The sequence below is a fragment of the Bacillus rossius genome, chromosome 2, assembly GCF_032445375.1.
Source record: "Bacillus rossius redtenbacheri isolate Brsri chromosome 2, Brsri_v3, whole genome shotgun sequence".
Classification (NCBI taxonomy): domain Eukaryota; kingdom Metazoa; phylum Arthropoda; class Insecta; order Phasmatodea; family Bacillidae; genus Bacillus; species Bacillus rossius.
In genome coordinates this window covers 106857950-106872858 of record NC_086331.1, presented here as the reverse complement: position 1 = coordinate 106872858, position 14909 = coordinate 106857950, and the positions used below count along the sequence as shown (strand labels likewise).

At 32.1% G+C, this 14909-nt stretch overlaps 1 protein-coding gene and 1 long non-coding RNA gene across 4 annotated transcripts in view; one reads left to right on the top strand and one right to left on the bottom strand.

The window, feature by feature from the left end:
- Positions 1-1935: 1935 nt before the first annotated feature.
- Positions 1936-6412, bottom strand: LOC134529575 (uncharacterized). Its single transcript, XR_010074631.1, has 3 exons — positions 6208-6412; positions 5763-6120; positions 1936-3977 (listed from the first exon to the last, which is right to left on the bottom strand). It is a non-coding gene; the product is annotated as an uncharacterized LOC134529575 (long non-coding RNA).
- Positions 6413-6451: 39 nt separating this feature from the next.
- LOC134529573 (histone chaperone asf1-like) overlaps positions 6452-14909 on the top strand; it is a 34101-nt gene continuing 25643 nt past the window's right edge. Inside the window, exons 1-2 of one of the 3 annotated variants that reach the window (XM_063363803.1) lie at positions 6452-6634; positions 9230-9304. The gene's annotated coding sequence lies outside the window, so the exon portion shown is untranslated. The remainder of the gene's footprint in view (positions 6635-9229; positions 9305-14909) is intronic. The other 2 variants (XM_063363801.1, XM_063363800.1) reach the window with 2 other exon arrangements.

Genomic DNA, 14909 nt, shown 5'->3' with positions numbered 1-14909 from the left:
TTCGTTTAGCTTTAATCAACACTTTTGAGATTTTGTTAACTTAACGGGGTCTTTTCCATAGAGGTATAATAGGTAGAGGGAGCGTTGGCTATACCATGACATGTATAACTGTGTGGTCAACACCTATCACGTGACTTAAGGATAATTTGCGCGGGAATTCAAAGTTTGTTTCAGATTCGTAATTACAAAAGCATGAACGTAACGATTCTGTAGGCGTTCGCTGATCATTAAATGAGAGTATTTATACCTTTGGGAGTGTTAGATGAGCTATTCAGAGAAAATATTTTACCAAACATGGATTTTCTCTAAATAAGGCTGGAAAAGACTTGAGTGAAAAATTCAGCAATGTAGTTAAACAGTTACTTAAGAAGGAAGATGATGTTCCTCTTTATTTTAATGATAATTTAATGATTGTTCCAAAAAACTTGTAAACGTACATGTGTTCTTTGTTGTTAAATTGTAATACATACTATACAAAAAAAATATAACTTTTAAATAGGTTAGTGAGTAACTAGTTTGATTCTACAAAAAAAATTCAAATAGAAACCACTTTTGATTATAATTTTGAAATTATGAGTAAAATAAATAGTTCCTAAGATAAGTTAAATAATATTACTCTTAATTTAATTAATCAAAATGTTAGAGGTGCTGTCACCCACCTCTCTGTGAGGGATAGCTGGGAGCACCTAGCAGGGTTACTGGCAAATAAATGTATTTTTTTTTTTCAGTTAACTTTTATTTTATTTTGTGAGGTGATTTAATGTGAATTATATGGTGGAAAGTACTCACAAAAAAATTGCTAAATTTTCTTTTCTTAACGTACAGTATGATCAATGTGGTAATTTTCCAAATAGAATAACATTCTCAACAGCAACAGCTATTGGTAATATATTTAAGAATAACAAAATTATCATTCATTTAGTACAGGGGCTATTTTAAATGGTCAGTCTGAACATGATCCACAGGTTTTGAGCATAAATTATAATTTAAGTAATGTAAATAAGTCTATAACAAAAGTTAGATATAAACAAATATATGACAGCTCTCTTAAATTACTATAATTTTCTTTAGTCAAAATCTTGGGAGCCTTTAATGTTTGAATCTGATTCTTACAACTTTATAACAATTTTCAAAAGATTTTATTATTTCATTTCAATGCTTGTTGCCCCATAAAATACTGTAGTACTCCCAAAAAATCTATTTATCAAAATGCATGGCAGGGCCGTAGCCAGGATTTTGTGAAGGGGGGGGGGGGGGTGTCCCATTTTGTGAAATGGGAGGGGGGTCCAGTTTTTCATGAAAAGGGGGGTGGGTGGGTTAAGTTTTGTTTACATATTTTTCATTGAGTTAAATAAAACTCTGTCACACTAACATCTTAGGAAACAATTCACTTATAGAAGTCCATTACTTACACACATAAATTAAAGTAGTGATTTTGCTAGAGAAAAGACAGATAAACATTTTATATTTTGGATTTGTGTGGGAAGAGGGGGGAGGGATGCATTGTTGTAGGCCACTATGAGGATTACAATAATACTTTCAAATTAATCCCTGTGTAACCTTGTGTATTGCTTATAATTTTCTTATTTTGATTTCACTGGCTCTTATTGTTTTAAAACCCTGAAGGGAAAAAGGAAGGGGGTTTCCGTAACACCCCCCCCCCCCCCCCCCGGTTACATCACTGTCCAAGGTTAACAAAGGGTATAGCTAAATCTTGTCAAGTTAAAAGAGACATATCTAAAATCTAGAAATACGGGTCTCCTTGAAGATAAAATTTATTATAAAAAATATAGTAAAAATTTAAAAAAATTAAATATATAAATTAAAATGAAAAAGTAAAAACATTAACAACTCTTCAAATAAAATCAAGACTTTGTGAAATATAGTAAGATCTTAAAAATCTACTTTTCATATACAAATGAAACTCTGTCTTACCTGATGTGTTGTGTGTGTGTGTGTATATATAAAAATAATTTATTGTTAATTTATTTATTTATTTTCGTCCATCTGAACATACAGACATTTGCACAAATGGTATAGGACACATCAAGAAATATAATTTAACATACAAACAGTAAAAGTTAAAAATACCAAAAATCCAGACATGGGAAAAAAATAATAAAACTGGTGTTACAGGTACATATACAGCTTCTAAAGATAAAATTTTAAATTTGACAGTTGACACAAGTTTAACACAAAATGGTTGCAGAAACATTAATACAAGTAGAAGTATAGGCTTGATACAATAATACAATTGTATACAGTTAGGCCCTACAATTTAAACAGTAGTAGTACAGTTACAATTACATATTTTACAATACAATTAAAACATATTTTAACATAACTACATGCATAAAGTTAAAGTAGTAATACAGTAGAGACAAATATTGTACAAGATATGAATTACGAATTACAGTAAACTCCCTATTATCCGCGCATGCTACGAAACAAATACAGTACATATGTAAATCTGTATTTTATTACAAGTGAGCAAATTTGAACTCTACTGACGAGTGTATTGTGTGCAGTATACAGTAAAACGCAACAGATGTGCCCAGTGCGAAGGCGCAGATGACTCACGAAGCGGCTTTGCAACACATTGTCAGACTGCTTCACTATTTAGAGGAACAAGACGACGATGCGCAGTTGGCTGAAAAACTTATGTTGCGGAAATTCAATCAAGAATTAAGAAAAGATGTTTCCAAAGCAAGATACAAAAGCAACTGACTGATTTTTTTTTCCAAAAAGTTGTAAATTTTAAGAGTTGTGCTTTTTAATGTCTAATGAAGTGTCTGAGTACGTACAGTATGTACTGTATCCTTGTTACGAAGTAAGTACCGAGCACTTTTATGTTTACATCAGTGAAATTTATTGTATGTTAATTATTCAGTTAAATACTACAATTTTAGCATTATTTTATAATTTTTTCTGTAAATTGTAACTTTTACTGTAAATAAATTTTTAATATATTAAGTTGAAATTAATATTTCCTTTTTTGTTTCCCTTTTTCGGCTCTTTTGCGGATTATCCGCGATTTTCACTATCCGCTGTGGCCCCGCCACTTAATTTCGCGGATAATCGGGAGTGTACTGTATCTCGTAAACATTGAAATTGTATTTATAAATAATCAAAAATAAAGTAGGTATAAAGTGGAAGTTAAGGTTGTTCTATTTAGATAGTCTGCTGTGGAGTAGTAGCATTCTTGAAGTAGCAAGTTAAAAACTTTTTTTTTAAATTGTTGAAAAATTTTTATTTCCTTAATGTTCTGCGGTAGGTTATTGAATAATTTTGCTCCTTTAAAATGCACTGTAATAAATACAAGGGCGCCCATACCTATGGTCAGGCGAGGGCCATGCCCCCCTCACCATGGCTTTCAGGAAAAGAAAAAAAATTAGGTGTTTTTGAAGATTTTTGGCAAATTTTAGTAATTTTTGACACTTTTTGAAGGTCTGCTCACCCCCCCCCCCCTTTTCATCCTATGGGCGCCCTTGAATAGATGTGATAGCGCAGTTCACCATTTCCACGTGTACGTTTTGTTTATGCCTTGTATTGTGTGTGTGAATCTGTGAATTAGTTTTGTATGAATTGTGCATAATTTTATAATTGATTTATTCTACATCTAGTGAGACTTGTACTACAAATAGATTTATGGAAAGTAATACAAATAAATAAAATAATATTGCTTTGTGTAACTGTTGCATTACTGTGATGCAAAAGTTATATTATGACTTTAGACCGAACTTACTGATTAATGTAAAGGCTAGTGCTTAATGCATTGCAATTTCGTAGTGGTTTTAATTATAAACTTCTTCACAAGTCTTTTTTTCTCATCCTCAGTGCATTACACTTATTTCTGTGGTTCTTTAGTCCATTTTTCACAATAGCAAGAAACTTCTTGGCCTTCCTCGGAGACTGAATATCCTGTTCATTTAAGTCACCAATGTATTGGTATCTTGGAGAAACATAACTGGTGCCACCTGTTGAGAGCACAACTAATGAAAAAATATTCAACACACAATTTGAACACAAAACTCACATCTCGATCAAATAACACAAAACAGACACTACACAGAAGTGACATAAATTAAATAAATTTTTTTTATATGATAGTTGACACCATCTAGTAAAACATTACAGGGGTTAAATTGACTAATTTTCATTCATTGTAGCAAGGACAGATAGAATTTATTATATAATGATAATCATGAATTTAGCACACAAGTTTAGAACGCCATTAGTGGACATAATAAAGGATAATGTACTGTGAAGGAGGATAGAGTGGGAGAAGAGGGGATGGCAACCAGGCAGTCCACAACCCAATTGCGTGCCACAGATAGAAATTTTTTTATGCATAATTCTACAAAACATATCAAGTCACACTCTATGAAATCAGTATAGGCTAACGTGTGTGCATTAAAACACTACTATCATAAGCCTACTCATAAAGAAAGTCATCAATAAAATATCAATAGTGCACCAGTTTTGTTAAACATTTTCACTGTATCAATTGTGGATGTAATACTAATTGATAAGCATAGTATGGTATTTACTCTAGGTGTAAAGTCATAATGAAAGTTAAAATGCCCTCAGAAATTTACAACTGCAACTTCCAAGGCTCACTTAAACCAAGGATGTAGTAGTAGTGGGTATCCTACATCAGCACCAACTGAAATTTGAGTCACATGTCAATAACGAAGTTAAACAAAAACAGTAAGTTAAATTAATTTGTGGTACCTAGTTATAGTAATGTTGGTTTGGTGGATGTATTGGAATTTGAGATAAAATACTTTACCAAACATGGCTGGAAAAAACTTGTTAATCGAAAAAATCTGCAAAGTAGTTACACAGTTACTTAAGAAGGAATATATTTATTTTAAGGTTAATTTAATTAATGTTCCAAAAACTTGTAAATGTATGTTCTTTGTTTTTAAATTGTAACACATTTGTTCCTTGAGTCCACCAGACTTTTAAAACCTATAATGCATTATAATACTTTAACTGTGTCTTAATTAGGCTTTGAAAAGAATAAATCTACTGATAATGCAATATTTAAACTAACCACGGAAATCTTAGCTCTAAATAATCATTAAGATGTTATTAAAATTTTTATGACCTACCTAAGGCTTTATTGTGTAAATCATGAAATCCTTATTTAAAAACTGGAATACTATAGAATAAGAAATAATTTCGAAAATTTACTTAAATCTTACCTTAATTCTAGAATACAAAGTGTAATTACAAAAGATAACATGACATGAACAAATTCAACTTCTAATACTCGGATCATTTACCATGGAGTTCTCAAAGGATCTGTTCGTGTCTGTTTATTTATATAATTATTACTCTTTTATGTACATTTGTACTAATTTATCCTTTACATCTTTAGGTATACTCTTATATTGTTTTGTATGTTGTATCTTTTACTTATCTGTCTTACCTATTTGATGTTATATATATAAAATTTTATTATTATTATTGACTTATTTTACATCCAATGAGACTTGTACTCCAAATTTATTTAGGAATTTAATAAACAAAAATAAAAAAAAAATATTGCTTTGTGTAGACCTATAACTTACTAAAATAGAATAGCTAGGTTACAACATTGTGTTGCATATTATATCAATGTATAACAATGATGCATTCAATTAACTATCCGGAGATCACTAGCCGAAATGATTACACACCAAGTGGATGCAATAATTTGTTGCACATTTAGGTGAAATATGATTATAACTTTGTTAAGTGATGTATTTATTTACCTTCTGCCTCTGTTGACACATACTTTTCGGACGAGTATGTCGCCTTTGTCGTATCTCGGACATAACCTTGTTTACTTCTCTTTCCATTAGTGTCGTGACATTCCTCTACAACACAACTGTTTGACTGGTTTCCTCGGGTTTAGAGTGGTAAGCAAATGCGGAGGGAAATCGAAAATTGTGGGAACAGCAGTGTTCTTTAGCCATGTACCACCAAACTTCACTATATCGAAGCACTCCTCTTCGAAATGTTTGGAACATATTTTTGTCGCCGAAGTTTCTTTGAAATCTTGTCGTCTTACTTTGATTTCCCACAACCTTCTACGGTTTTCATCCTTCGGAAAACTGAAAAAGATTAAAACTGAGAGATAAAAAGCCAATTATAGCTCTCAAGTACCAAACACCAGCGTATTTTAATGCTAATATTCACGTAAATAAGCATATTTACTTGTGAAAACTTAGCTGGCTTCCTTTATGATGTATTGACTTGCATCCAAACGCACAGCAATACAGAACCATTTTCAAAAATTAGCACATAACACGTATTTTCGCCCCGATGCGATATGTCAACAACAGCAATCGTCCTTAAGTCACGTGTTTTTCGAGCCAACCATGTTGAACACGCATTTGTGACGTCACGCTCTCTCTACCCATATTACCTCTATGGTCTTTTCTCGGTTTGCACACTTTGCTCTAATACTTTGTCTATGGTGCATTTATGTTTATTTACAACTGCTGTTGGTAGGAAGATCTGTGTTGTATTTTAAAGTTATTATTTTAGGTTAATGTGTTTGCAACCTTTTTTTAGAGATATGCTGTGTATTTGTTGAAGGTAGAGTAGTAAAACGTTGACCTCTTTCTAGTGGGAACATCAGGTATGCACATAAGTAATAATTTGCCGAACTAGGCTAGATACTTGTAAAAACCAAAAGTGTTCATCTTTAACTGTAGTGCTTTCGTTAGCACATAACCCAAATATAAGAAAAAAATGTAATCTAAGCCCGGGCTACATTCGCAATAGCACAGACGCACAGAAGTTCAACATACACTATTAGATATGAGCTGCTACATTGGCAAATAGCACGCGCACAGAAAGTTCATTATCTTTTAACTTTTAGGTTATTTTCTGTGCGCGACACTGGTGGTAGCCAATCAGCAAACAGTTTAAGTACTACGTTAGTGGGCTTATAAAAGAACAATACTACGTTAGTGGGCTTATAAAAGAACAATTGTCACGAAAGTATTGGTGCTGTTGACTTGAGTAGTTTGTTATTGTTTTCAAACACACGATAACATAAAAATGGAAGGCACATTTGATAGCTTTTTGATAGCTGTAATAGAAAGTAAAAATATTTTGTATGACAGGGGTTCCACAAAAGTGAAGAAGCTAAATTAAATGCTTGGAAGTCCGTGTATGAATGTGTTAAAGAAGCCAGATTTGAAATAAACAGTGATATGTAATTTGAATGCTCATTGTGTTTTGTATGTAAACTTTGAATTATTTAAAATATTTCTGGGTTTTAATGAAAACCGTACCACAATAACACACAAATGTAAACAAACATAACATAAACAAACGTCACTTATGCCAAATTCAGTTATTATTAATGGAAGTTATACATTTAAAAACTTTTTTGAATGCTTCCGGTATTCTTTTGTGGGTAAATATGTACAGTCGCGGTAGATGCCAAAAAAAATGCTAAAAATCTGAAAACACTTTTATTCTGTGCTCTTTCACTTCCTCTTTTCAAATCAACCGGCGGAGATAAGAAATTCCAACTACTTTCGGATATATCGAATTTTTTAATTTTCATCACAATACCTGCGTATTCATGCGGAAAAAAATGCTAACAATCCGAAAATACTTTTATTCTATGCTCTTTCACTTCCTCTTTTCAAATCAACCGGCGGAGATAAGAAATTCCAAATACTTTATGAGATATCAAATTTTTTAATTTAGCAATACAACGCCCGTTTAACCCTTCGAACGTCGCCATTTTTTATTTTGACGTGTGTTAGTGAATGCGTAATAAATAAAATGGTCGATTAGGTCAGGTCAGTTACATTATAAATACTTTCAAACTAAGCGGACATTAAAAATAATGTGAATTTAATTGAATGGTTCTTTAGTTTTAAATTATTTATAATGTAACTGACCTGACCTAACAAAACCCGGACAAATGATGAACATTAACAACTCACGTAATTTTTTTTACTTATTACTTGCGCAACAATATCCAAATAAAAAAATAATACTTTAAAATTAGAAACGTTAAAAACTCACCTAAGTTAGAGGCGGGTACATTTCCTTTGCCACTATAAGGAAATGATGTAGTCGTTCACGGCAGAAGTTGGCCGATTAATTAAACATCGTATTGAACAATAAATGAATAAATAATCACGTATTGGTTCATTTGAATACTGACCAATCACGGAATAAATAATCACCTATTGGTTAATTTGAATACTGGCCAATCACGGAACAGTCACGTGACAAAATTGTCCAATAAGAAACATGATACTCGTAAACAAGAAACCTTATTATCTATGACAAGAAACAATGGTAATCGCCGCATACTACGCAGGTATTGTGATGAAAATTAAAAAATTTGATATCTCCTAAAGTATTTGGAATTTCTTACCTCCGCCGGTTGATTTGAAAAGAGGAAGTGAAAGGGCACAGAATAAAAGTATTTTCAGATTTTTAGCATTTTTTTTTGGCATCTACCGCGACTGTACATATTTACCCTTTTGTGTTGTGTTGTGCGTGAATGTAGCATCAAGCTCTGTGCTATCTCTGTGCGTGTGTGCTATCTGTGTGCTGTTTGCGTGCTATTGCGAATTTAGCTCGGCCTTTGAGTTGACAGAGCTTACAATTGTAGTTTATTTTTGTCCCAAAAAGTATATATTTTTTTTTTGCATACATAATAGATCACAATATTGAATCAAATTGGTATATTGGGGGTAGTCTAGTTGCAAAACTTTATTATAATATGTGATTGTTATTTACATTCAAGAAGGATATTTTAATATATGAATGATTTCACATTTTTTAATGTGATTGTCCATTATGTTAGGTTGGGTACATAATGAAATACTTGAAAATTGTGTGAGTGGTAGTTTAGGTAAGGTTACCTACATTAATTACTTAAAAATAGTTTGCATGGTTGGTTAGGTTTCCTACATTAAAAAATAGTGAGAAGTCATGGAAACAGTTAATTTGGTTGGGTATGGTTAAGGTAACTACATTAAAAATACTTTGAAATTGTGTGAAGGTTTGTTTACGTTGGATTACCTACAGTAAAATACATTGAAATCATGTGAATTCTAGGAAATGTAGCTAGCTGCAGTTTGATCATGTGATTCTCCAGAGATCCTTAGTTGAGGCTATTTTCAAAATGACAGGGTTTTTTAATGCAACTATTATATGTTTGTAGCAAAGACTGTTTTTTACCATAATTTGTTTTCAGGTTATAGTGAATATTGTTCATTATAAGTTAAAGGTACCTATACCAATTGCAGTGTTACCACTGTGGTTGCTGCAGGTAAGTGATTTATCCATGTGCACATTAGGGAAATAGGGAAAAAGTTATGCAGATTTGTGATGTAACGGTTTTACTTTGCCCTTTAAATTATTTTTATTTAATTTCTTTCTCTGTCTAAGTGATATTTTGGGTATAATAAAAAACAATCTAACTTTTTTAATCAATATTTATTTGTTTTTACCATTTAAAACACATATTTCCTTGATTTTATTGTTTCCTTCACACACAGTAATTTTTTCAGAAATCAGCTGGTAATTAAAAATTCACTGTTTTGGGACTTTCAGTAATTAAATAATGCTTTTAATGTATTTTAACTATGGCTACTCTGACTCAAACATACAACTGTCAGTTAAATAGAATACTGTGTGATTACTTAGGCATGCAGTTATCTAGCCTTCATGGTAGAATCTCAAATTAATACAGCAATACAAAAGACCAACACTGTAAGAACTAGGAACACTAGGAAAGCAAACACCAAAAATTCACCTAAGTTATATCCATGACAGTATTAATCTAATCATGGCATGTTTATTTAACATTTATTTGGGGAAAAATTATTTAAATCACTATGAAATACAATTTTATATACTCCACATTTAAAAAACCAAATGCAATTGCCCTTCAAACTCGTTGGTATGGCCAATTTGATAGATTGATCAACCATGATAAAGCAGAAGCTTAGCGGTTATATAATCATTTGCATTCATGCATAAACTCCAGACAAAATTTTGAATTATTTAGTTAAATAGATTAAATAAAAACACTGAATATATTAAAACTAGAACGGGATAATGAAAATAATTTCTTTGACGAATATCCAAAATATCTTAAATCAGTGCTAGCCAGTTTGGTACCAATTATTGTACACTTGACTATGAGAAGTACTCCAATGATGGAGTATGCAGCTGTGATCTGGGAACCCTACCTAGAGACTGAGGTAAGGGAGTTGGAGAAGGTGCAGCACAGAGCAGCGAGGTGGGTGATGGTATGAGGTTGATAAGGGAAGGTGAAGAGGGATTAATCAGGTTGTTTAAGGTGATAAAAGTGAGAAGGGGGCTGGGGACAGCTGGGTACTTGGGTGCACAGAGTGGGTTTAGAGGGCGGAGAGAGGGAACGGGTGCAAACAGGAAGAGGCAGGCACACCTTCCTAGTGAGGACAGGGTGGGAGTGGAATGGGCTGGAGGACGAATGAGAGATGCAAGGGACCTGGAGCAGGAGAGAGAGAGAAAGAGGAAGGACTCCTTGTCACTGGGTGAAAGCCCAATTGCAAGTGTAATGATCAGTCAATATACTTATAGTATACAAATATAGAGAAAAAATACCCATGAAAGTTTACAGGTAAATAATTGCTTGTAATATCACAATGCCCTGCATAGATGTCAAAAACTAATTGTTTGTTGTTTAATTCACCTTCTTTTGAAAGACCCCTTAGCTACACAGAGACCAACAAAAACTACCTAATTTGGAGGCAGTACCTATATAATTTGTATCGAGTAACAAGCAAACTTACGCATAGGCTCTGTAAGGCACCACAAATTCAGAGAAATATTGAAATAATTGTGAAATATAAAAAATTTCCACACTACAAACAACTATTAAACATACCATTATAAATTGTGTATTCTTAAAACAAATGAAATTTCTCTTGTTTCATTAATGCTTGTCAGCATGACCACTCAACATTCCTACATTTGAAACACTGACATTGTCAAATGTGTGACTAACGGTAGCAAAGCCTCAAAATATAATTATTTATGTTAAAATGGGCAAACTAAGACAAATAAGAATAAAACCATGGAAATTTGCACCAAATAAAAAAAAATTTAACATAGTGAATACATTAAATACTGTAAACCACTGTAGAAATTATTATATGAATACTTTAAATTAGTGCTAGTCAGCCAAATGGTAGCAATTGCACTTCATTAACTTATTCATCACAATGCATGAATCATGTGATGACAATGTATGATTAGAACATGGCGATAAAGTATTATTTTTTATTTATTTATTTAATATTGTAACATGCCCACCAACAGCCGAGGGCTTTAGCGGTGGGCACAACACATATATACAAGGACAACATATAAACAATACAAACAAAATACAAACAAACAAGTAAAGTTAAAATAAGTATAACTATTAAAAATAAACATCAAAATATAAAATGCATAAAAAGAAATACAAAACATAGACATTACAGTATAATGAAATTTCTAATTGCAGGCTTATTAAAAAAAAAAAAAAACCTAGCTATACTTTCACAGATTAAGATGATCAATTTTATTGAAATTAGAAATGAGTCGAAAAATTATATCATTCTTTTTATGGTATGTACATAAGGTAGAAGTTAAACAGCTGTTAAATTGGGGAATTCTAATGCCAGTATTATCAAGAATGGACTTACAATTTAATTTTGAACAGTAACAGTTTTTAATAAATACATAATCCAGATAGATACAGCGTTTAGAAAGAGAATCCATAGTAATCTGAGAGAAGTTTTTAAGTTTAATTATTTTATCAAATTTATTCTTAATGGATTCTAATTTATTGCTATCGGAAGGATTAATTGAATTCCAAATAACTGAACAATATTCTAACTTAGATCTAACAAGTGATAAATAAAGACAAAGAAGAGAGTCACTGTTTGTAGCATAGAACGTAATATATTTGATTAATGCTAATGTTCTATTTGAACTAGTAACTAAGTAATTTACATGCAAGTGAAAATATAATTTTGAGTCAAGTAGTATACCTAAATCTTTTATAGAAGAAGTGATTGGGATTATTTTATTGTTAAGAACATAATCATATTTTACAGGATGATATTTCCTTGTGAAGGAGATAATTTTTGTTTTACTTGTGTTAAGAGTTACTAAATTTAATAAGCACCATTTATTGATTTCATGTATATCAATTTCAAGTAACAAGCAGTCATTGATAGAGTTAATACTTCTGGAAATTTTAAAATCATCGGCAAACAATACACCACTCGAATGTTTAGGTACAAATGTAATATCATCAATGAAAATATTGAAAAGTAATGGAGAGAGAGTGCCACCCTGTGGGACCCCAGATGGAACTTTAAAATATGAAGAATAACTGTTGTTGATGGAAACAAAAAAGCATCTATTATGAAGGTAGTCGGAAAACCAGGTTACAAAATTGCCACATAAACCAAATTTAGCAAGTTTACTGAGTAAAATATCATGATTAACAGTGTCGAATGCTTTCGCAAGGTCAAAGTAGCAGGCATCTACCTGACCCCTATTCGTTACCTCATAATAAATAGGATGCAGAAAGGACACAAGGTTGTTGCTGTGGTCATACCAGTTCTAAAACCATGTTGTGAAGGAGATAGTCGGTTTTTAATTGGGAAGTTTAAGAATTTAAAGATAATTTTTTCAAATATAATAGGACGGTAGTTAGATACCTTTAATTTAGAACCGCTTTTGAGAATGGGAATTACCCTTGCTATTTTCCATTTGGTGGGGAACGTTTGACTTTTTAAACTTACGTTAAATAAATGTTTAAGAAGTGGTGTTAATATGTATGAACAGCCTTTAAGAACAAAGTTAGGTATTCCATCAGGACCGCATGACATAGAAGATTTTAGGGATTTAATACCCCAAAGCACAAGACTTTCAGAAATATGTAAACAAGAAAACATTTCCAGATAAAAAATTTACAAGGGAAAAACTACTGTTAATTTCATGATTCACAGGAAAATAATTAGTTAATCTTTTTTCAGAAGCGCCAATGAACTGCCCAAATCATTCATTTGATTGCTTGAATTATAGAAATATATAACAGAACGTTATTACAATTTGGATCATCATGGCAAAAAGATAATTTGTCTGGATAAAACATTCATAAAAACACAAAAAAAACTTATGATAACGTTTGTTGAAAATGTTTTGCATCTGTTTTAAATTTTAATGTTCGTTTGCATTTAGGTAGACACTTTATGAAAGAAAAATATTTGTAAAATGTTCTTGGAGATTTATATTTTAGTTCTCCCAGAAAAACAAAATGCTGTCCGCTATTACATGATGTTCACAAAAATGTTTTACATGGTTTCCATAGCAACAATACACACTATTTATCCCTGCTCAAAAAATAAATGTTGATTAATTTTAAATCACATCTTGCAAATAAGTCTCCAAGTCGCTTGGTGTCGACAGTACAAAGTGACAAATTGTCCTTCGGATGGCGGTAAAAAAATATACTAAAGCCCTATCATGGACTGAGTGCTGACGACTGTGATTGAAAAAATTATAGTTAACAAGTTCTGGAAAAAAAAAAAAGGTTGAAAAAAATGCAGCCTGAATTACGGCCAGTTTGTCACTTAACTTATAATATACATAACATAACATAACATATAATTATTTGGCTTGATCCACAGCTAGACATGACGAAATTAATAGCCTAAATATATTATACTTTGAATAATGTTTCACATTATATTGCCATCTTGAAATTGAAAATTTTAAAATCATTGCACTAGTCAGATCTTAAAAATCTACAATAGGGTTTTTGTTTGACACTTATAACAAAAATTGTGGAAATTGAGCAAAATTTTATTTTGCATTTAAATGGCTATTCTGCGGACAGACTGAATTTGGCTGGTCTTAAGACATCAAAGTCAGTTCATTGGTGGATTTGACATGGAATGACCCGGGGGCGATAGACTCTGAATGAAATTAATGTTAATTCCAGGAAGTGTACAGTAACAGTAGTTATTATGTGCTTCCTTGTGGCTCAAATAACACCACTGTACCACAGATACATGTAATTATTGTCAGTGCTATAGTAGGTTTTCCTTTCCAAATTCAGGACTGACAGTTGTGTTGTTGCTTCATCTCCACGCTGACTGCGGAAGACATTTGCCATCTCACCATGGCGATAGCTATGAATCTAAAGCTATCATCATCATCTTCTCATCATCCTAAAGTATGACCCTTGTTCAGAAGTGAATTCAGATGGGGCGGGCGAAGCTTCAGGGACTTATGAAGCCACTGTCTCCATTTTTTCTGACTCAAATTCACTCAACAAAATTAAGTTTTCTGGGCAAAACTGGGAAAAAACAAAAGTTTGATAACCTGAGTAGTAATAAAAGAACTTTCTCGATATGTCACATGTAGATGATTGTGCAAAAAAAAAATTGATGAGATTGAAAGACTGTAGATAGTGTATATTTTTTTTACAATATAACAGTTATGTTCATTACGAAATACTGTGTTTGTGTTGTTACATATTGCATATTTATCTATTATTATGCTATTAATGGGGTTGTTATGTTTACGGAGATGATTAAAGAGTCAACAACATGGATAAAAATAGACTGTTTAACAAGTAGAACAATATTATTTAACGCTTACATTGTTATAGTTATAACTCTAAAGTGCGAGGGGATCATCAACAACATTGATATCATTATTTCTACTTTATACCTGAACCACGCTTAATCTCTATGGTGCACTAACCAATTTAATTTCACGTCAGCTGAGAAACGTTAATGACTGATGACTTGCACGTCTGCTCCTGGGTTTGATGTCGGGCTGCGGCATCTTCTTGGGCTGCTCCTTGCTACCATCGTGGTCAG